At 48.4% G+C, this 22,931-nt stretch overlaps 1 protein-coding gene across 5 annotated transcripts in view; it reads left to right on the top strand.

The window, feature by feature from the left end:
* TRERF1 (transcriptional regulating factor 1) overlaps positions 1–22,931 on the top strand; it is a 204,378-nt gene that overhangs the window by 62,753 nt on the left and 118,694 nt on the right. For 4 of the 5 annotated variants that reach the window (XM_026507447.4, XM_044387223.3, XM_026507445.4 and 1 more), the window contains exon 3: positions 16,138–16,220. The exons of the other annotated variant lie outside the window; for it this stretch is intronic. The gene's annotated coding sequence lies outside the window, so the exon portion shown is untranslated. The remainder of the gene's footprint in view (positions 1–16,137; positions 16,221–22,931) is intronic. 5 annotated transcript variants of the gene reach the window in all.

Raw genomic sequence — 22,931 nt, 5'->3', positions numbered from 1 at the left:
CCCTGCTTATCTAGCCTGATGGAGGAGACCTGAGTCTTGCTTTCTGACCTGGTTTGATGCTGTATGATGCACACAGAACCCTCAAAGCAATGGGCTGGATGGAGCAGTTCTTAGCCCCATAGCCTTCTTTCTCTGTCTACGATAGACGTGGGGGAGATAGGAGAGACCCTGGCAGCCCGGGGAAGGGGCAGATTCAGCAGCACCCTTTGATTGGGCTGTTGCAGGCGCTTTTACCGGCCTTTGCCCGCCCAGCCCCACACCAAAACACGTGGAGGCTGCACTATCTTTAGTGGTCACCCTTTGTAATCTTTAGAGGCCGTTGCTGACGTGGCTGCTTCCTGGGCTGGACCTCTCTCCCTAGAGAGCTGTGCTTTTTGCTGGGTGAGAATTTGGCTTGGGGCAGGGGAGGCAGTGTGGGGTGACTGAGGGCTTCTAAAACTTGGCTGCGGTCCCTTGCCTTCTCCTGGGAACCCTTTGGACAATCTGTTTTAAGATCAGAATATAAGAATATCCTGGAAAGAACTTTAGACATCATCTCGTCTTATCTTCCCATTTCACAGAGGAGGATGTGGAGGCCCAGAGAAGGGAAGTGTTTTTCTCATGGTTGCTTAGAGGTTGTGCTGGGCTTATGGCCTAGCTGCTCCATCTGGTCTCTAGAGAAGAGGCTGGTAACAGTCGCAATCAGGGAAGTCCCGCTAAAGCCTATGCCAGGTCAGTTATTCCCCCTGCTCAGAGCCTGCACACTCCCATTCCACTTGGAGTAAAACCAAAGGTATTTCTGTGGCTTCAGGGCTGACCTGATCTGGCTCCCATCGCACTGCCTCTCTGTCTGCCACTTTGCTTCTCATTCATGTGACACTAGACTTCTGGCTGTTTCTTGAACATCCCAGGACATTGCCACCTTAGGGCCTTTTCCCTTGCTGGTCCTTTTGCCTGGAATATCTTTCCCAGGTGGCTCACTTCTTTGAGAGCCCTAACCTGACCATCCTAGATAGAATGCCTTCCTTCCCTGCCATTCTCTATGTCTCTTATCCTGCTTTATGTTTCTCCAGAGCATTTGTCACCATCTTAAAAGGCATGTATTCATTTATTCAACTCTCCCTTGTTTCTTCCCTTTGGAATGTAAATACTGAAACATGGTCTGTTTTCTTCTCTGCTATATGCCCAGCAACCAGAACGTGTGTGGCACATTGTAAGTGCTTAATATGTATCTGTTCAAAGAGGAAGGGAGGAAGGGAGTATAAAGCACAAATTGAAATCACTTGGTGTTAAGGATGGTTTGATTTGGTTAGGCCAAAAAAAAAAAAAAAAAAAGGACAAAACTTCGTGGGTGGCAGAGATCCCATCACCTTCAGGTGGCCATCTGGACCTGTGTCTTGGGTGTGGTGGCTGGCAGCAGTCCCTGTTGCCCCCTCACCCCATCCACCTTGCATTATCCTTTTGCCTATAACTAGAAAAAAATCGGTTAACCTTCACCCTTACCAGAAAAGAAATGTGTTTTTAAATGCCCTGGACATGGAAAGGCTCTGACCCCTCCCCTGGAGCTCTTCTCGCCTTCTGCCAAATGATGGAACAGCGATTGTGCTGGTGGAAGGAAGCTGCATCTTCTCCCTTGGGATTTATAAGTCTTAAACTTATCTGCACGACCAGACAGACTCCCTTTTCGCAAGGACAAAGACAGGTACCCCACGATTTGTCTTGAGGATCCAGGAGTGGATTGGGGGCGGGGGGCGCATACACCCAATATATGAATTTTGGTTGGACTCATGAAGCTGGGAGGTTGGAAGGGGAAGCTGAAAGCTTGCCGGCTCTGGTCCTGCCTCTTTTTGTGGGTGGCCTTAGCTACTTACTTCCCCTCTCACAGCTCAGCTTCCTCATCTATAAAATAAAAGGTTGGACTGAACCTGGGTGGAGGTCAAGGCTCCTGGGGATTCTTGCGGATGGGTTGTTCCTAAGGTTCCCCTTCATACTGACATCGGTACTCTGACACTCTTTGGATCGAATACCGGGTTTTTGGTGAAACCATGACTTCCTTGATAATGCTGGAAATAGAGGTGACAGTTGAAAAAAAAAAGTAAATGTTAAAAAGTTTTCTCAGTGCCAGTTACTGTAGTAAGTGTGGGGTTTTTTTCTTTCTTCTTCTTGGTCTTAACCTGTAAGCGATTACAAGATCAAACAAGTTTCAGTTTGAGTACCCTGCTTTACAGTCTGAGTCTCTACAGCGTTGACTTACCACGTTTACTTTCAACTAGTCAGGCTGTTCCGGGGAGGCTTTTTATCAGACGACTGCTCAGCCGTCAGGGTAGGAAGGCTTGGTCTTGGGCGGTTTGGATGCTGGGTTTTCAGCACCCGTGTAGACCCGGCACCTCTTCCCCATTTATCTGCCATCTCCCTCCCTGGCACCCCAACCTGACTCAGTCAGCTGCCGTCATACAGCAGTCTCTTTGGGGAGACTGTCAAGTTCCAACCCCCTCCCAAACCCCAGCCTCTTGCCCAGGACCAGCGACATACTTTGCTGGGCCCCTTGTTTGAAGGTGAAGACTTTCAAGATGGTGACAGTAGTGCCTTTAGCCAAGTGTGGGGCCCTCTAAACCTACACCGGTTGCATGCCCTTGGGGCCGGCTCTGCTCTTCCATCTTCCATTCCCAGGACCGTGGAGATTTATAAAACACATATGAAGGATCATGACAAGTTTCCTCAGTAGGAGTTTGAGGTGTTGCTGTCATGGCCTATGGTGAGATTCAGGACTTCTGGCCTGAGCCACTGTGTGTTTGGGAAATCATGCGTGTGTTGTGGGGAGGGTTTGGACGGTGTCCTTGGGTGCTGGTGGGAGGCTCAGAAGACAATGGTTTAGAAATGGTTGCGTTGTCCAAGCAGCCCCAAGAATATTGGAAGCTCCTTTCTGCTGATACATCATTTGCTTTGCCCTTCAGAAAGTCCTTTGATGGGTAAAATGTGGTATGTCTGTACAGGGGGCATGATTTAGCCACAGACGGGAGCGAGGCGCTGGCGCGTGCTGCAGCACAAAGGAACCCTGGGAACGTGATGCTAAGTGAAAAAAGCTGCGCACAAAAGTTTGCATATTGTATGGTTCCATTTATAGGAAATGTCCAGAATGGGCGAGTCCATAGAAACAGAAAGTGGTTGCCAGGGGAAGAGGGGGATGGGACGCGATGGCTAGTGGGTGTGGGGTTTTTGGGGGGGCGATGAAAATAATCCTGAAGTTAGTGGCGATGGTTGGACAACCTTGTGACTGTGCTAAAAGACCATTGAAGTGTGTGGTTTAAAGGGTAAATTTTACAGTTGACGAGTTATATCTCAATTTTTAAAAAAGAAAAACCTGAAAATAAAGGTCTTTTGAAGGCTTGGACTTGAGCTCTCTACCCTCTGCCCTTGGTGGGTGTTGTGGGCTCAGCGCAAGAGCGGCCTTCTCTCCTTCCATGAGCCCCTCCCTCTTCTTCCTGCCTCTCCTCCAACCACAGATAATCTCTTGGGCATCCCTCATACAAAGACTGTTTTCCAGGAAAGATCTTCTGGAAGCATTCGTGCTAAGCGGATCTGTGGCTGCTAAGACTTAGCCTCATCCAAGCCATTTGCATATTAGCTTACAAAGGGAGAAAGCTTTTAGGTAAGAGGAGTGAACATATAATTTTAGAATTCCAAGTAAGAGCAAGCGAGTGTGGAAGGTTGTTAGTTTTCATGGGGTTGGGCTGCTCCGTGGCTCTGGAGCTGGGGTGGCTAGGTGCCCTTTCTGCTCGCCGAGCCAGCTGACCACAGGGCAGGGCCAGGCTGGCCGTGGGTGAGGGGTGGGCTGAGAAACATCCCTTCAGGACAGGCGTCTCTGCCCCAGGCCTCCAGTTTCCTTTATTGTTTTCCCAGCCAGGGGGTGGAGGGGGGATAAGGGGGCAGTTTGTGAAAGACTGCTGGGGGGGGGAGGACATCTTTCCCGTCAGGTCTCATTTCTGCTTTGTTAATATGCTTGGTTCTTGAGTCAGGTGGCCCCAATTTGAGACAAACCCCTCACCTAGTGCTTCCGCTCCTGTCGCTATCAATTCAGGCCTACTTGTCCCTGCCCAGGGCTGCTCCTCCTCCCCTGTCCCTCTCATATCTTGCTGCCTTCCCCTCCGTCCCCCTTTCATAGCCCCATCCTTCAGGACCCAGTGTGGTTCAAGCTCTAGCTCTTCGAGAATTCCCTCTACTCAGTAGTAAATGCTCTTTCTTCCTGTTTTTTGTGGTTCTTGGATTCTAAGATCTTTTTCTTTCTTTTTTTTTTTTTAAAGATTTTATTTATTTATTCGACAGAGATAGAGACAGCCAGCGAGAGAGGGAACACAAGCAGGGAGAGTGGGAGAGAAAGAAGCAGGCTCATAGCGGAGGAGGCTGATGTGGGGCTCGATCCCACAACGCCGGGATCACGCCCTGAGCCGAAGGCAGACGCCCAACCGCTATGCCACCCAGGTGCCCCTAAGATCTTTTTCTTAATCATCTTTGGATCTTCGGGGTGCCTGGGTGGCTCAGTTGGTTAAGCGTCTGCCTTAATCTGTCATGATCTCAGGGCCCTGGGACTGAGCCTGGTGTTGGGCTCCCTGCTCAACGGGGAGTCTGTTTCTCCCTCTCCCTCTGCTCCTCCCCAGTCCCAGCTCTCTCTATCACTCTCTCTCTCAAACAAATAAATAAAATCTTTAAAAAAAATAAATCATCTTTGGATCTACAATGCCTGACACAGTGCTTGTACACAGTAAGCACTTAATAAGTGTGTGTATGTTTTTTAAAATCTATTTGTTTGAGAGAGAGAGAGCATGAGCAGGGCAGGCAGAGGGAGAGAGAATCTGAAGCAGACTCCATACCCAGCATGGAGCCCAACGAGGGGCTTGATCTCAAGACCCTGAGATCATGACCTGAGCCAAAATCAAGAGTTGGATGCTTAACTGACTGAGCCACCCAGGATCCCATCGCTTAAATGCTTTTGAACTGCACTGAACCATGACTGTGTTTGGTCCTATGAGGGAGTGGGGAGTAGCAGAATCAGTAAGAGATGCTGAGGAGATTACAAGCCTTTGGAATGACTGGATAAGAGGCAAGAGAATAGTGTTTGTGGTGTGCAGGACTGAAGTCTGAAGCCAGCTGCCTGTACGTGGGGGCGTCTCAGAGCTTCCTGTCACGTGAGATGGTGAACAAAGGGCCTCTCCAGGGCCGCCACATGCAGTAGAGGCTTCCCTGGAGTATCCTTTCCTGAAGGAGCTCTTCGATTTCAGGCTTGCATCCTTAGTCAGAGGACCTGCATGAACACGCAGTTATTGAGTGCCTACTGTGTGTCGGGCGCTGATCTAGATTCCGTCACTTTGTTCGAGCTCTGTTGTGTGATGAGTTTAGAGGGGCACATCCAGAGAGGCTCCACTGTATGATGAATGTGGAGGAGCCCAGGGCCTTTGAATACACCCTGCCTGGGCTAGGAGAGTTGCTTTTCCCTGAGCCTCTTGGGTTTTACCCAGATTCCTAGGGATGTGAAATTCCCATACGATTGCTCCTGGGCAAAGGCACTGGTGCTTACATCGTGAACACTGCTGTTCACATCCTGCTCTGTGGGGAGGAGGAAAGTGGCATGAGACGGGGCTGCACTTTCAGCCCTGTGCGTCTGATGACGGATGGAGGCCCTGGCTCTGTTGGTTAGGGACCCAGCATGAGACGGCTGGCACACGCGAAGGGTTTAGCTGGAGAGACTTTAACGAGGAGTATTTAGAGAAGTGTGGTCAGAGTTCGACAAGGCAGAGGATAAGGGGGCACGCCAGAGCTGGCCACAGCGGGAAGCTGTTACCTCCCCTGGGCCGGGAGGAGGGAGCTCTAGAGAAGGGGCCCCCAACAATAGCCATGATCCTGAAGGGCTACGGCTACTGCCAAACTGGCGAGGGAAGAAGAAGAGGGAAATAAATGCTTTCCCTTTCTCCAAATCCACCTGGAAGCCTAGGGAGCTCCGTTAATGCAGTCGGTGGTCCGGTCAGAGCAGGAACAGTGTGTACGTGTCAAATTGAGAATACCCAGCCCTGGCTGCCTGGGCATTCTAATGCTTAGCTGACTCCTACATTTCTTAGATAATTCAGCATGTGACCAGTCAACCAGTGTTCACTCCTGCCCGAATCAGGGCTGTTATCGAGAAGAAAGTGGAATTAGGTCAGCAGGATAGGCATTGGGTGGTTTTGACGATAGCAAGAAAAAGAGGTCATGTTCATTGATGGCAGGCACCTGAGCATCCTAAGCATTTTATGTGCATCCTCATTAAATCTTGACGGTGACCTCAGCAGGTAGGCACTCTTACTCTCCTCATCTTCACCATGTTACTGGTAAAGTCATGGGACTTTACCGACACACGGGAGAGCCAGTAGGTTGCCCAGTGGCGTAGCTAACGAGAGGCCGAGGTGGGCTCCGAGCAATTCTGTCTGACTCCTGAACACATACTTGTGACCTCTCAGTGCCTCGTGGTCTCATTCCTCTGCAGTGGGGCCCTCCCCACCCTGTGATCGATGCCGCCTGTGTGCGGGTCCCACTGCCTGGGATGGTTTTCCTACTTCCTCTCCACTTGGCCCAGTTGAACCCATTGTTAGGACGCAGCTCAGATCTCATTTTCTCCGTGAGATTTTCTCCAACCCGTTCAGCCCCCCACACCTCTCCTTCAGCAACCCGTGAGGTAATGATCTGCCGCACCCTCAGGGGATATCTGGCTATTTTGAGTGTACCTCTCCTCAGTCTCCAAGAAGACTCCAGTTGTCATTGATAGCGTTGTTTTGAACTCTTCACTCACTCAAAAGGTTGAATTGAAGACACTTTATTAAAGTAATTATTTATAGAGCTATAGCGTTAAGGGATACAACAGTGGTGGTCTGGTGCCCGTGGACCAATACCAGGGGGAGGGGGAGGGGTGGGGGCAGGAGGAAGCAAGCTGTTACCACTCCAGAGCCAGAAGGAATTTCCTCAGAGTGAGCGGTCATGGAGCCCAGTGATGGCTGTCACCCTGGGAGAGGGGCCACATGGTAGGAACTGATGGATCTGAGGCTTGCTTTTCTCCTCAGTTAGTAAATGCCCACTGAAAGCCAACAGGGAGGATTAAAAAATTAAAGGAAAGAAAATAAGCTAGAGCAGAGCCCAGTAGGAGCTTACAGTCTAGTTGAGTGTTTGTGGGAGAGAAGACAGGCACATACCCCTACCTAAAATAGCACACAACTTCGGCAGAGCGGTATTTCTCCCCGGACAGATGAGTGTACCATTAGCCAAGACTCAAGCCCAGTGGAGGTGGACATTCGAGGAGTCAAAATTGTGGAAGGCTTCCTTCTTACAAGATAGGAGGTGGTGTGAGCTCAGTGACCTCCAGGAGCATTCCCCAAAAGGCCTCACGCAGGCCACAGAGCATGGTCAGTCTGTGTTTCTGCAGTTTTGAAGTTTCAGAGTTCTTAAAAAATGTCTCTTGAGGGTCCCAGAAGTTTGAATAATTGGCAAACATCCTTCATCTCTGGGGCTGACCTCCGGAGAGGCTTAAGGACCATGTCCCCCACGCCAGCCAAGAATCGCCAAGAGCCATTTAGGAAGATTTGAAGTTGCACTGGGAGGACCTCAGTTTTCCTCCAAATGGTGTTGCTTAATCTCATTTCTTTTTTCTCTATTCCTATTTTTCCACCCACTCCTGTTGGCCTAGACCCAACTAGACACTGGAAGGGTAGAGTGAATTGTAGGCGAGCACTTGGAAGGATGAAGACCCTTGGGTTGGGCCTCTCGTTGCTAGCTCTTATACATTTTTGTGTTGAGTTCCTTTGGATTTTTCTCTCTGCTGGGTCTTGCGCATACTAGGAGATGCTCTAACTTCCTAAATGCCCCTTCCTTCTCTGAACACACCACACATCCGCCGACCTCCAGGCCTTTGAGCTCATGGTTCTTTCTGCCCGGAAGACTCTCTCACCCCTCTTCATTGACTTGTTAGACAGTAGGGAGCAGTGGGGACTGTGGAGAATTCCATGGTTTACACTCCATCTGAAGTGTTCTGAGCTCCTGATCTATAAGTTGTGGCTTTGATTGTTCCTTGGAGTGGTCGTAGCTGCTTGCCTCGGCAGAGACTCACGAAGGAAAACCAGTAGGGGTGGGTGACACAGCCTAGGTGGAAGCTTGGAAGCGTGGACCGGAGGAGACACTCAGGCGAGACAACTGGTCCATGGGGCTGAAATTCAGGGAGAAGGGGGAGATGAAGCTGAGGAGGCCAGATGGGTCCTGGAAGAAGCTCAACAGCTGGGCTAAGGCACCTCTTCTGCATCTATTCTTGGGGACCGTCGGGGCTTGGGTGTGGTTCGGGGTCAGTTACAGCAGTAGGCTCGGTCCTGGAGAGAGACAGCTTTCATTTTACAAAAAGGAGATTTTCTACGTACCAGATGGGGACCTGCTCTGGCACCTTACTTCTCAAAGCTGTGTAGGTTTCAGAGATCACATAATGCTTTGGTTCAGGTTTTAAACTTTCATGATTCCTTCATTACATAAATAAAACATAATAGAGATAAGCAAAGAAAAAGGGAACTGAAATTAATGTCACCCATAATCCTGCCACCCAGATATCATTTACATTTAGAACTTGGGTAGGGAGACTTCCCAGGCGATTTTCTGTATTTACAGAGTGGAAGCAAACCACTTATGGGTGTGTGTGTGTGTGTGTGTGTGTGTGTGTGTGTGTGAGAGAGAGAGAGAGAGAGAGAGAGTTTTGTCCCATTAAAAAAAATAAACGCTTGCCCCACATTAAAACTGAAGGGGATAAAGAGAACTCCCCTTGCCCTCCTGTCCTTACCCCTAATTCTATTCCTCAGAGGTAGTCCTCTTTAAAAGTTTCCAGTATATCCTTGATTAGGGAACAATGCAGAAGGGACAATATGCATGAAATAACAAACTGGAAATACTGGTTGTTGTCACTCGTGCAAATACTAGCTGTCACGTGTCAGGAGGAAGCTGAAGGGTGGGTTTAGAGGGACCGGGAAGTAGTTTGTAGTTAGGGAAGGGGCTTTCAGAAATAGATATGGTGGACTTAGGGAAAGGAGGAGGTGCCGAAGTGTTGAGGCCTGGCTTTTGTTTGGATTTGTCACATGGATGTCCCTGAGGAGTAGGGTGAGTGGAGGTGAGGGGGACTGCAGGCAGGGGCCAGATACTATCAAATCTTAACCTCCAGGGCGGGGATTGGGGTAGGGAGGGTGACCCGGATGCAAATAAGAGACCTGTCAGGAAGCAGTGACAGTAATTGGTAGATATTTATAAAAATACCCTTGCTTGACAAAAAGTCGGCAACTCTGTGTTAGTACCCCAAACTTAAAAAAAAAAATGTTTTAGGGGCGCCTGGGTGGCTCAGTCGTTGAGCGTCTGCCTTTGGCTCAGGGCGTGGTCCCGGAGTCCTGGGATCGAGCCCCGCATTGGGCTCCTCCGCTATGAGCCTGCTTCTTCCTCTCCCACTCCCCCTGCTTGTGTTCCCTCTCTTGCTGGCTGTCTCTCTCTGTCAAATAAATAAATAAAATCTTTAAAAAAAAAAATGTTTTAAACAAACCTTTGAATGCTGAGAACCTGAGCGAGCCTGGAGAACTGGACGAGAAGTCCTAAATGTCAGATTTAGTTCTGGTTTTGTCTCTGGCTATGCAGTCTTGGACTGTGCCTTAATTTGTTTAGATCTCAGTTTTCTTATCTGCAGTAGATCAGTGGTTCTCAATCCTGGACGCACATTAAAATCACTAGGGAATTTAAAAAAATACCCAGTGTCAGAACCCCGCTCCAGCCCAAAAGTGTCGGAATCTTTGAGGGTGGGGCCTGGGAATTTCTTAAATGCAGCCAATGTTGAGAACCCCTGGGTTAGGATTCTCCTAATTGCTCATTTTAGCCGCAAAATGTTACAGTTCTGTGTATGGTATTATATAATTTTACTCCTTTCGAACACTGTGCACAAACATTATAAACTTGTTACCTACCGAGAAGTTTTACTTTTAAGGAAAACTCCCCATAATTCTCAGTAGGCCAGTGAGATAATGCCAACGTCCTTTGTCCAGTGACTTGGAATCATAAACATAGTGAAACATCAAATAATTAATTTTTGCACCAGGAGTTGAGACCATGGACTTTATTTCTCATTCTCTCAATTGAAAAAGCTACTGACTAGATGCCTGAGTCCACCTCCATTTATAAAGAAGACCCTGGGGGCACCTGGGGGGCGCAGTCGGTTGAGCGTCTGATTCTTGGTTTCAGCTCAGGTCATCATCTCAGGGTCGTGAGATCGAGCCCTCTGTCAGGCTCAGCAAGGAGTCTGCTAAAGTTTCTCTCTTCCTCTCCCTCTTCCACTGCCCACTCTCTCTAAAGTGAATAAATAAATCTTAAAAAAGAAGAAGAAGAAGACCCTGAAAAGTTCAGAGAGGAGACATTACTGGAAATGTTTTCACTGGAAGAATTGTATATACCGTAAGTTCCGCATGAAGAGGTCCAGTTTGGGGCGTCTTTATCAGATCTAATTTCTACATGGAGTAGGGGCTGTTTAAAGAGACTTGGTGCAGTTTTATCTTTACCATTGAAGTTTCTGGTTTTGTCTCTTCCTAAATGAGTCATTTTTTTTTTAAAGGAACCTGACTTGGGGAGGTGGGGAAACCACTGCCCGAGGTGCCAAGGAGGGGGTGGGCAGTGAGGCGGATCATCAGGGGACTGAGTTTACACTTGGCCTTTCACCCGGAAGGGCTGGAACCGGGGACCTGTCTGCTGAGGGTGTATCAAGACAAGAGGCACACAACCTGGGAGGGGGTGAGGCAGTAGAAAGGGCACTGACGTTGTTTATTAATTTATCAGGTATTTTCTGGAGCACACTCACCACGCGTGTGGCCTGGTGTCAAGGCTCCCACAGGTGCTGGGTGATCGTGAACGACCGGGAAGAGACCTCCCGGTTTTCACTCTAGGTGGGGACGTGGGACATAAATGGTGGAGGTTAGGTGTGTCCCTGTTTGGCTGCGCTTACAGACTCGTGAACTGAGGCTGTAGTGCCCATGCCAGTGTGAACAGTGCAAATGCAAATGTTAGTGCCAGGCAGCGTTTCGGAGGAGGAGAAATGGCAGCCTGATGACCCCACCGTGAAGTGCCGGGGGGCCCTGATGAACCATACACTGGCCGGGCACCTCCACACATCACTTCCTCTTTCTGTGCTCAGTTCTCCGGGCTGAAAAGTGACCCCACGCACCTCAGTCCGCCCCCTCCCCCCGGCTGTCCAGGGTGTCCGCTGTCCTCGATGCCTGCAGAGGTAGGGGAAGGACAGAGAGTGGGGAGCAGTTGCCAGACCCCGGCTTTGGAAAACCAGAGCAGCTCCGTGTGCTTCGGGCCACGTGCCCGAGGTGAGGAGGAGCACAAGGCCGGGTGCTCCCTGATGCCCAGGAAGAGTTTTGTGCGTTGGGAACGCCGAGCACGGAAGCTCCTTTTATTCCACGCGGACCCCCGCGAGGTGCTGGTTTTCATCTTTGCTGAGGGGTGCGCAACCTCCTGCAGTCGTGCCTGCGTGTTTTCTAAGTTTGTCACAAACTTCCTGTTTGGGTATGGTCTGAGGCTCGAAGCTTTGTTGTGTTTTGAAACCCGGGCGTTCACAGAGGTCCGGCGCTTCTCTCTTAGAGGCCATGGGGTGGCCCCTTTGTTCTCCTTCCTTTTGCTGACGGTTGCCATCTTTCTTTGCAGACCTTCTCTCTGGGAAGCGCTCGGTAGCTTCTGTTCTTGTTCTCATTATCCAGGGTTGAGAGCTGTGAGGTTTGAAGGCTGGGAGGAGGGAGGGGGTAACATTTATTGGGCCCCTTATATAAAACCGGGCCCTGTGCTAGATGTTTCTGTACGTGTGTTGTATTTAGGCCTCACAGTAGCTCGTGCAGAAGCAGGCTCAGAGAGGTGAAGGGACCAGCCTAAGATTGGGCAGCCCCTGGGTGACAAGGTCAGGGTTGGATTCCAGGCCTGGCTCCAGAACTTCTTATTTCAGCTATGTCACGAGGACCCCGCTGCACCTTTGGTTCCACTGGTTTGAGGAGATCGTGATTTCTCACTGGGCCTCTTGGCAGACAGCATCACCTTGACCCCCATCGTTTTCTCCCAGACCTGTTATCAGGTGCTGCCCATTCTGTCGGTATGGGGTGCGATCTGATGGCCCTTGAGTGTTTTGCTGACTTTGATCTTTCCCACTCATCCTCTCCCGGTGGCCCCACGAAGCCCAAAATTATCGTGTGGTCCGTGGCTGACGACTGAAGTGGGTTAGGGCCGACTCCCAATTCCCCAGAAATGGAGTGTCCTTTTTCCTACTTCTGACCATTCCTCTGGTCACCACAAACCCCACCGAGCTGGATTTCTCACATCTCAAGCTCTTCCCTTGAAGCGGGAAGAAGAGAGGCTATCTGTCTATGTCTATGAAAGCATGTGAAGGGGTAGCTAAGGAAGGATGCCAAGACCTTGAATATGTGGGAGCAGGAAGAAGAGGGGGAGCTAAATCTAGCACCCTCCTTCTCTTGGGATAGCTCTTACAGGATGCCAGACTCCGGGTGCTCCTGCAGAGGAACAATGAGTACGCTTCCAGAAACTTGAGGACAGCCCTGTGTCCCTTCCCTTGCCCGTCCCAGTTCTCTTCTGTTTTCTGAAGAACTTCTACAACTGTATCATCTGAGCTTCATCAGCATTGTTCTGTAGATCAAGCAGTGTTTACCAGTCAAGCGTCCCTGTGTTGAACAGTGGGCAATTCCAAGCATTTTCAACACAAATATCACTTACCCTTAAGGGATTTGAAGTCTACGTGGAAGGGAAATGCAGTGAGCTCCGAAGAGCTCAGAAGAGCAAGCCTGCAGCCCACTGAGCGGCACCACCCAGCTTCTTAGCCCTCCTGGCTCTTCTGAGCTCGCTGCATTTCCCTTCCACAGAGACTGCAAAACCCTTAAGGGTCAGAGGGGCGGGGCTGCTGGGGGGGAGGAAAGTGGGGGGGCCTGGGGCCTGAGGGGCCTGGAAAAGGGAGGGGCATACCGGATGGGGTGGAGCAGAGGCTGCCTGTGGGAAACAAGATTGAAGAAGTGTTCGTGAAGAATCCCAAGGAATGGCTGTGGTGTTGGAAATCTTCCCATATCGGGAGCTGCCAAAGCCAACTGAACAGGATGGGGCTAGGTAACAACCGTGCAGGAGGAAGGCTCACCTGGCTGGCTGCCCTGGAAACGGGGAATGCCTGGAGGCGAGTTAAGAACACATTTATCCGTTGAATTTTAGGAGAGAACCTTTGAGGGCTTGGACTAGGGTGGTGACATGAGTATAGCAAGGAAGACAGAGAAATGGAAGGATTCAAGCCCTAGCTCTGCCCCTTGCTGCCCGTGTGACCTTAAGCAGGTTACTTCATTTCTTGAATCTCGGTTTCATCGTCTGTGTGTGGAAGCTAAAAACACTTCACGGGATGGTCATCTGAGGGTTTGGCTTGCGTGGCGGCCCACACACATGTTGTGGCGGGTGCTCAGCAGAGTGTGAGTCCTCCTGTGGAGGACGAGGCCCAATTCGTGACCTGGGGGAGGAGTGGGGGGAGTGTTCAGAGGGCTCTCCAGCGGGGAGCGTGTTGGGGCCTCCAGATTCAGTGCTGGGAACTCTCCTAATCCAGCCTGCTGAAGGTCTGTCCAGAATCCCCACAGCCCTGCGAGTTGTGCATCTGTGAAACCATTGCTGCTGTCCAACCCCTGTCGCTACTTGAGGCCAGTAGGACACTAAGGGCATACAATTTAAGGAGGCTTCCGGTTTTAGGGCTGCCCCGGCACCTACATGATTCCCCTTAGTGGGATGTTCCACACCACACCCCCTATCAAGCTCCTGTCTGCCCTTCTTCAGTCAGGAGACAACCTGGCTTCATTTATTCATTGACAAGTTCCAGACAGCTCAGCTTGGACCCCACTTAGGTTCCTGCCTCTGCTCCCTTGTGGGTACTGACATTGGGGCTCATCCCAACCTGATTTCCTTCCACTCAGAGATGGATGCATCCCTCCTCCTGGCCAGAGAGAACCTTCTTCCTGTACCTGAGTCCTCCCCATCTCCTGTAGCTCCTCGGAATTCACCCCCTTCGGTCAGCTGGCTGAAACCAAACCTCAAACCTTCACCCTTTCTAGTTCTCATTCCCTTTTCTCCTCCCATTAGAGACAGATATCTGGAAAGAATCTGCCCTCAGGTTTTGCTCCTTAGTTGACACAGCGCACTCGGGCTGCTTTCTGCCTGTGGGAAGTGTGCTGGGCCCAGGGGAGGGTCCCGGTTGGATTTGCTGCAGAGGGCTCCTTCCTTCCAAAGGAACTGCCCCCTGTCAGGTCACCTGTGGCCTCCATATTGCCACACCCAACAGACACTTCACTCCTTATCTTTCTGGACTCCTTGCTGCTTTTGACATTGGACAGCTGCCTCCTTTTTGCACCTCTCATTTCTCTTGGCTTCTTTCATTCCACAAATAAATCTCCCAGCAACTATTTCTTGAGCCCCTATGGAATTGTGCTCCATAATACCATGCCCCTGTCAGGGAGTTTGTAGACCGGTGTGAGGGAAGAAGGTAAAAAATATAAACAAATGTCAGGAGCTGATAAATGCTACAAAGAAAAATACAATGGAGAAGGGGGATAGGAAGGGTGCTGGGGGGTGTCGGGGAAGGTCTCACCGAGAAATTGACATTGTCACCGGAACCTGAAGAAAGTAAAGGATGCCCTGGGAGAAGAGCCTTCTGGGCAGAAGGAAGAGCAAGTGCAGAGGTCTTGAGGGAGGAGCCTGCTTGGGATGTTTGAGGAAGCCATTCTAGCTAGAGGAAATTGAAGAAGGGCACGGTAGAAGAAAAGGTCAAGGAAGAGGCTGGGCCAGGTCATGTGGGCCCCCAAGGTCATTTCAAGGATTTTGTCTTTTATTTTGAGAGAGCTAAAACAATGTAGGAGTCTTTTGAGCAGAAGAGTGATTTTTATTTTATTTTATTTTTTTTAAGATTTTATTTATTTATTTGACAGAGATAGAGACAGCCAGCGAGAGAGGGAACACTAGCAGGGGGAGTGGGAGAGGAAGAAGCAGGCTCACAGCGGAGGAGCCTGACGTGGGGCTCGATCCCATAACGCCAGGATCATGCCCTGAGCCGAAGGCAGACGCTTAACCTCTGTGCCACCCAGGCGCCCCATGAAGAGTGATTTTTAAATGGTCACTGAAGCTGTTGTGGGGAGCATGGTGTATTAGCCAGGGCCACCATAACAAAAGTACCACAGACTGGGTTGCTTAAATAACAGAAGTGTATTTTCTCATTGTTCTGGAGGCTGGAAGTCCGAGATCAAGGTGTTGGCAGGGTCTCCCTCTCTCTGAAGGCGCTAGAGAAGGATTTGTTCCAGGCCCCTCTCCCAGCTTCTGAAAGCTGCCGGGCTTGTGGCAGCAGAACTCCAATCTTCACACAGTGGCGTACTCCCCATGTGAGTGCCTACTTCCTAATTTCCCCTTTTTATGAGGACGCCAGTCATACTGGTTGGAGACCCAACCTACTCCAGGATGACCTCATCTCAACAGCTAATTACATCCGCAATAACCCTATTTCCAAATAAGGTCATATTCTGAGATACTGGGGGTTAGAACTTCAGCTGAGGAATTTGGGGGAGATGCAGTTCAACCCACAACACAATTCAATCCCCCTAATAGGTGGATTCTAGAGAGGCAAGCGAGGGTGGAAGTAGGGAGACTAGTGAGGAAGTCGTTGCAATAACACAAGGAGAAAAGCTGCTGGCTTGGACCAAAGTGGTGGTGTGGAGGTGAATGAGAAGGGGTGAGTCTGCATGTATTTTGAAGAATCAGCTGACATCATTCGCTGGTTGGTGGACTGGATGTGGAGTGTGAGGGAAAGAGGGGAGTCACAGTGACTCCTGCGTTTCAGGCCTGAGGAACAGAATGGCATTGGGTGTCTTTCTCTCCTACATTCTCTTCTTCCTCGGGGACCCTCCTCAGCAGCCTTTGCAGGGGCCTCCTCCTGGGCCGGTCCATTCGCTGTTGGATTCTGCAGGGCTCCATCCTTGGCTGCTTCTCCAGTCTCTCCTGATCGATAGGATCTTTCCCGTGTTGAAGCCATATATCCTGAATGTGCTTTTTGGGTCACTCCTACAGGCCCTGGCTCTGGCGGTTGCTGAAGGAGGAAGACATGGAAGCAGGACGACCCTGAACGATTAAGCTTCTTAATCCTGAATCAGGTAGCTGCTCTGAAATGTTTTGTGATGAAGGGGTCCTTGAAAGCATTCCTTGGATATCTGTGGAACAGAAAATGTCCCGAGAAGGGAAGGAAGGCTGCTGTGCACCTAGACAGCCATAAATTTCTGGAAAAGTTTCTTTGGGAAGTAGTCGGTGATCGTGGATTCACATACTGGCATTCGGCGTTACTCGGAATGGGGCTGAGGGCATTGCGTCTTGTTTCTCTTGACTTTGCAGAGTTGTGAGCAGTGAAGGAGCCAAAGGACATTCACGGATGGTAGCTCTAGATGTCTTCAGGGGGAATTAGACCTCTCTGGAGAATGGTAGTACAGAAGGCCGTTCTGAGACACCCCCCCCCCCCCCCCCCCCCCGCCGAGCCTGGAAAACGCAGATTCTTGGACCAATGAGCCTTTGAGCTGGCCCTGGGACATTTCTAGTGTTCTTGTTTTTGCTTTTAATCAGCTCTAGCCCTGTGTTCTCTTCCAGGCTCAGTTTGTCCCTCTAGAAAGTGGGCACTTAGCTGGGATTCCCCTGCCAGGTCCCACACAGAAGTTGTCTGAAGGGTCAATAAGTTTGTGTATAAACAGACTTTTTTTTTTTTTTTTTTAAATGTTTAAACCCTGGCATAGCAAGGGATGGCTGTTTTCCACAATTCTCAGTGACAGCGAGGAAAGGAGGGTGGTGGGTGTCTAATTTGATTCTCTTGGTATGTGCAGGTTATTTTTCTTGGCAGGGGCCACACTTTTCATCTCTCTTATGTGACTCAAAGTTGATTGCTTCTGTTTCTTTTTTGTTGTGCTTGATTTTGATTTAATTTTTAAGCCATCATGTCTTGGGGTTCCGGTAAGAAACAGATGGTGCATTCAAATGGAGTCATCCCAAAGACGCTCCTGAAGGGACTGTTTATAGTGGTGTAGACAGGGTTAAGAGAACCGAGCACAGGATGTGGAAGTATCCCGGGGCTAGTGGTATCAGGGAGCTGTTACCATGCCTAGTCCTGAAAGAAAGAGGGAGGGATTGGTTATTAGAACTGGAAAGAGAAGCTCCATGGAAAGGCTCTCTCTGGTGGAAGGATGCAGTCAACCTTCAGCCGCACAGCTGGGAAAGAGCCAAGAGAATAAATATCCTCATAGAACTCCCTTGTCAGTTCTCCCGTCTCCTCATGGTGCCTCCCATTAGGCACACTCAGCCAGAAGCTAGAAGGCAGGGAACCATACTGGTGCTGTCCATTGAGATCAGACCCTCGGGGGGGACACAGAGCTGACTGCAGAAGGGGGAAGTAGGGGTGCAAGTGGAAAATAGCTGACCAAACAAGAGATGCAGATGGCTTGGATTGTATTGCAAACGATGTTTCTATCCAAAGAGGGGTTTTTGTCTGGTGGAGTAAGCGAAGCTTTGCATTATTAGGTCAGCTACATGGAACTGTTGGCTGGGAGGGCTGGGTGGAGCAACAAAAATCCTCTAGTTAAACTTCATCCTTTTTACAGCTGGGAAGACCCAGGAAGGTCAAGTGACTTGCCCAAGGCCACTCATGAATTCTTGAAAGCATTCCTTGAAAACCTGTTACATTTTAAGAAGACCAACACAAAACCACTTGAAACAGTTAAGAAACAGTGTCAAGTAAAATCTAAGCACATGCAGGAGAAAGCTGTGAATTAGTGCTTTTTTTTCTCATTTATCAGTTTGGATCTTCTGGGGTTGTGACCATCACAAAACCCAACTCAAAGGGGCTCCCACAGCACAGGGAATTTATTAGTCGGCTTGTGTAATCTGCAAAGTTCAGGGATGGGGTGGACTGACTGCATTGTGGATGTGAAATAGCCCAACATGACATCAGCCATCAAGTTTCTTTCCATCTCTCTGTCACTCTTCCATGATGTCAGTTCATTCTCAGGGAGGCAGAATGGTCGCGGAAGTTCCTGGGCTCATAGTGGCATCCCTTTGGCCAGAAGGAAAAAAGCATCCCTCTGCCAGTAACTCCTTAAAAGACTGAGAAAGTATCTTTCCCAGAATTCCATCCCCTGCAAGCCAACCCTGGCATTTCATTGGCGGGAATTAAGCCACGTGCTCATTCCTCAGCCAATCACAGTAGTCAGGTGAAAGCAGTCTGTTGATCGGCAGGGATGGGAGGTTTTTCTGATTGGTCTATCCCTCTCCTGGGGAAGTGCATAAGCTTTCCCTAAAGCACCAGGACTGGGAGGAGAGGAGGGGACAGAACTGAGTATTGCCAGGGGAGAAGGGAAATGGGTCCCGGGAGAGTGGCAGCTGACATCCACTATACTGTATCGTCTATAGAAACCTTACTGACTTGGAAGTAACAGTGAGAGGAAACCTGGGTTTAACTAGTGCAAGTCTGAATCTTAAAGTATTTACGGTAGCATAGTTTAGACAGAACCTGTTGGAAGGCTTGCCGTTAGCATCTGCTTTGCAGTATGTCTGAAAACATAGGCTCTTCTAGTAGGTTAACCATGCTTTCTACAATTCTGCCTAATTTCTCATATGCGTATGCAACCTTTTTATAGCCAGAGTAAACACTGAATTCAAATTCTGGGTTGGTGGAGATTAAATGACATTAATGAGTCTCCTCATTTAAACCTTGTCTATAAAATGGGAGTAAAGGGGCGCCTGGGTGGCACAGCGGTTAAGCGTCTGCCTTCGGCTCAGGGCGTGATCCCGGCGTTCCGGGATCGAGCCCCACATCAGGCTCCTCCGCTATGAGCCTGCTTCTTCCTCTCCCACTCCCCCTGCTTGTGTTCCCTCTCTCGCTGGCTGTCTCTATCTCTGTCGAATAAATAAATAAAATCTTAAAAAAATAAAAATAAAATGGGAGTAAGAATAGCACTTACTTTATAGGTCTGTTGTAAGGATTAACTGTGGTAATCCAAGTAAAGTGCCCAGTGTCCCAGTAGCTGGCCCAATAAATGTTACCTTTATTAATATCCTGTATCTCAAAATACTGTCACATTTATGTTTCAGTGCACATTTAATCTAGGAAATTAACTCTCTTCACAACAAATATATTATTTATCACGGATTCGTTAGAGATGAGTTAAATAAAGGTATTAAAAAATTTAGTGTTTATGGATTTTTCTTCACCGGAACGGTTTCTAATTTAGAATTCATTTTGGGGGAAATCTAAAAAGAGAAAATTTTAGGTAGCATATAGTTAAGTTAAAGGTAGATGGAATCCCTGGGAAAAAGGGGGACTTTCATTTTACAGTCACTTATTAACGTATCCTTAGTTGAACAGTTTTATAAGTAGTTGAAGGCCTGTGATGACGTTATCCCAGCTGATGTTCTTGTCTTTGTTCTCAGTATGTAGGCTCTGGAGGGCCAAGTGACCCTCCTCAGCTTTGGCTTCCCAAACCAACCACGCCGGTGGGCTTTTCCGGTTGGACGGATTTTAGGACCACTTGGATTGGATGAGGTGCTGCAGTAGCAAGAAGCTAGTCTTGGGCATTTATTTCAGTTGAATTTTAACTGACAAAATGCTGTGAATTGTTCTCTAACGCCTTTAGTACCATAAGGCTGACCTCTCAGAATCTCAGCAGGGTGAGGTGTCTTGATTTGGGGGTTCCCAGATTAGTGGCACCTTCAAGCTTTAGCATCTGTGTTTCAAAACCAGGAGGAGATAACTTGGTAGTGAGGGGTGGATAGGGTGCAGTGAGGGCCCTGCAGATAGAGGAAAAACTTCCAGAACAACCCGGAACTTATGGACCACAAGTTTATAGACCTTAAAACTTTTCATACCCTCTCCCCTGCATATTGACTACAATTAGTCTTAAATTTTCTCTAGGTTGTTTGTTGGCCCTGATGAAGGTCACCATTGTGATAACTAGGTGAGAACTAGTGATAACTAGATGGTTGACCCTAAATTCCTTGGTTCAGACAAGCGGTTCTCCACTTGGATGAGGAAACTGTCAAAAAAACATTGGGAGGGGTCGGCCTAGGGCTACCAACTTCTTATTTTGCCGTCCTTAGTGGAAGGATGTTTTGAAATATCTAACATCTGTTACCACAGTTATCATACAAGAAAGGAACATTTTTTTTTTCTGATATCACCTATAAAAACTCCATTATATTTGGGCCCTGTGCTGTAATCTATGGGTAGCAAGTGTTGGGGAGATGGGAAATTATTTACTTAATGTGCCGTGTAGGGGGGAAATCCTACTTTTTTGAAGATTCTCTTAGAGCCTAGGAGTTCTCTTAAGTCATGTCTTTTTTTGGCTTAAAGGAGGAGAAATTCACTTGAACACAAGTCTTGATGAATCCAGTTCATTTTATAAAGAAGAAACTGTTCACTCTCAAGTCATTAACCTAGAATTGTTAGTGTAATTTTCTACCAGTAGAAAGAAAATCTTGCAATACTAAATAGTTCAGTTTTTCTTTTTCCACAATTTAACCCTAAAAAGGGTAAGTCTGTTCAATTGGATTTGGCCTTCAGTTGTGTGGTATATGCCTCTATGTGTGGGAAAGCACACACACGGACACGCACACTCACTCACACAGAAGGAGGAAGGGAGGGAGAGAAAGAGAGAACTTAATTTGGTGAAAAGCCCCAGAAAGGAAAGGGTGCTTGTGAGAAAATCGGTGTGTGCCTCAGTCAGTCGCTGGTAAGCGTTAGTACTTGTAGTAACAATTACATCTTGGAGCTGCCAAAAGAGGATGACTTTTTAAGATGTCTTTTGGAGTCATTAAAAAACCCCAAACATACACCCAACCACCCCTGGCATCCAAAACAGTAATAAAACATTCCTCATTCTGCTTCACTTCACATGCCTGCTTGGCTTTGCCACAAACATGTTTTGCCTTCCAGCCAGGGATTAAGCTTCTGTGTGAGGCCATGACTGGTGTGAAAGCAACTTCTCTGTGATTGTTGCGGGGGAGAACAAACTGCCTGCATGCCTGTGTGAAATCCTGAATGGAATTATGGAATCGTAGTGCCAAGGAGGGTTTTGAGGTCCATGCCTTCCCGCCAGGCTGTTTGAACGCTCATCATCTTGACTGACAAAAGGTGACCTAATCCTAATGTGTCGTTGACCTCTAACATTTCATGGATCCTCTGTGGACAAGGACAGGAACTAAGATGTGTCTTTCTCAAGAAAAAGCAGACCGTTCTGCAACACACCACATATGCAGTTAGTGCCCTGTTCACAGCCTCATTCTTGGGCACCGTGTCCTGTGTATATTCTCACATATGCTCCTACGGCACGGCCCTTGCCTGTTCTAGTAGACACTCCATCTTTATTCAGACTCCTTAACACTTGTTTCTGTTCAGGTATATCTCTCTCTATGGCAGGCTATTCAGTGCGTATAGTTACAGCTCAGTGTTCTATTGGACTGACGTTACCACAACCCTCTTGCTTTAGTCAGCTTCGGCTGACATAGCAAAATACCACAGACTGGGTGGCTGAAAATAGAAATTTATTTCTCACAGTTCTGAAGGCTGGGAAGTCTAAGATCAATGTTGGCAAGGCAGGTTTCATTCTGAGACCTCTTAATGGCGGCTTGTAGGCGGCCGCCATCTTGCTGTGTGCTCACTTGACCTCTTCTTTGTGCCCTTGCAAAAAGAGGAAGCTCTGGACACTCTTCTTCTTACAGGGACACTAATCCCATCAGAGGGCTCCACCCTTGTGACTCATCTTAACCAAGTTGATTCCTCCTAATACTATCAGATTGGGGGCTAGGATTTCAAGTATGAATCTGGGTTGGAGCAGGGTGGGGGGTACAAACCGACACAAACTTTCTGTCTATAATGTTTCTGAATCTTTATTTGTGGCTCCCTTGAATGCTTGCAGGGCCGTTGGTCCAGGAGCCCTGCAGTAAGTAGAGAAAGCTTTAGAATTATTGCTGTGGAACAGGTATGGTGTCCCACAGGTGGCTTGGTGGATTACAAAACTGGAAGACCTTTACCACAGAATTCAAGGTGACCTAGGTAGACTGGTGATCTCCTTTTCTTTTCAGAGCTTGGGTTTCCTGGATCCAAATGTCCGTGGTAAAGTTGTGGATGCCAAATTTGGTCAGCCTCAGTGAAGTGTGGATAGGTCAGCATTCAGTATTCCCTGACCACCATCTATAGCCTCCCTTCTGGGCCTCTAAAAAGGAGACTCTTAGAATGAAAGCCTGGGAAAATGGGTTACTTCTTAGCACGTTATCCTCTTGGGCATTTACTTCCTTTTCATGGGGAAAGGAAGGCAGTAAATTATACTAAAACTGTTCCCTGTTACATTAGAGATCAAGATCTTAGAGTGTCATTTGGAATATATACAAACATGGTAGTGTCCACATGGACACCGGTGTGCGTGGTTGCCCCACACGCACAAGCACACACCTGTGCCAGGTGCAATGTTTTAAAATATCAAAAGGCCTTTGAAAGTTCTTTTAAACTTTCAAGGAACAAGATAATTTCTGTGTTATATAAACTGTTCCAGGATTTAGAAAAAAGATGGAAAATATCCAGATTCTTTTTTCAAGCAAACATGACCCTGATAACAAATCTGGCAAGCCCCCAAAGGGAGGCTGTATACCAGTCTCGCTCAGGAATGTAAAAATTTTAGATAAAATTCTAGTGAGTAGATTTCAACAATGGGGTATGTGAATGTTCCACCAAGCCCCAGTAGGTTATGGAATGCAGGCATGGCTTCATATACATAGATTTTCATTTGATTCACATAAATTATTTAAGTAAAAATATGCAATAATCTCATTAATTC

The sequence above is a fragment of the Ursus arctos genome, unplaced genomic scaffold (assembly GCF_023065955.2).
Source record: "Ursus arctos isolate Adak ecotype North America unplaced genomic scaffold, UrsArc2.0 scaffold_29, whole genome shotgun sequence".
In the NCBI taxonomy this organism is placed as follows: domain Eukaryota; kingdom Metazoa; phylum Chordata; class Mammalia; order Carnivora; family Ursidae; genus Ursus; species Ursus arctos.
Note: the sequence above shows the minus strand (reverse complement) of the source record. Positions and strands in the feature narration are given on the sequence as shown.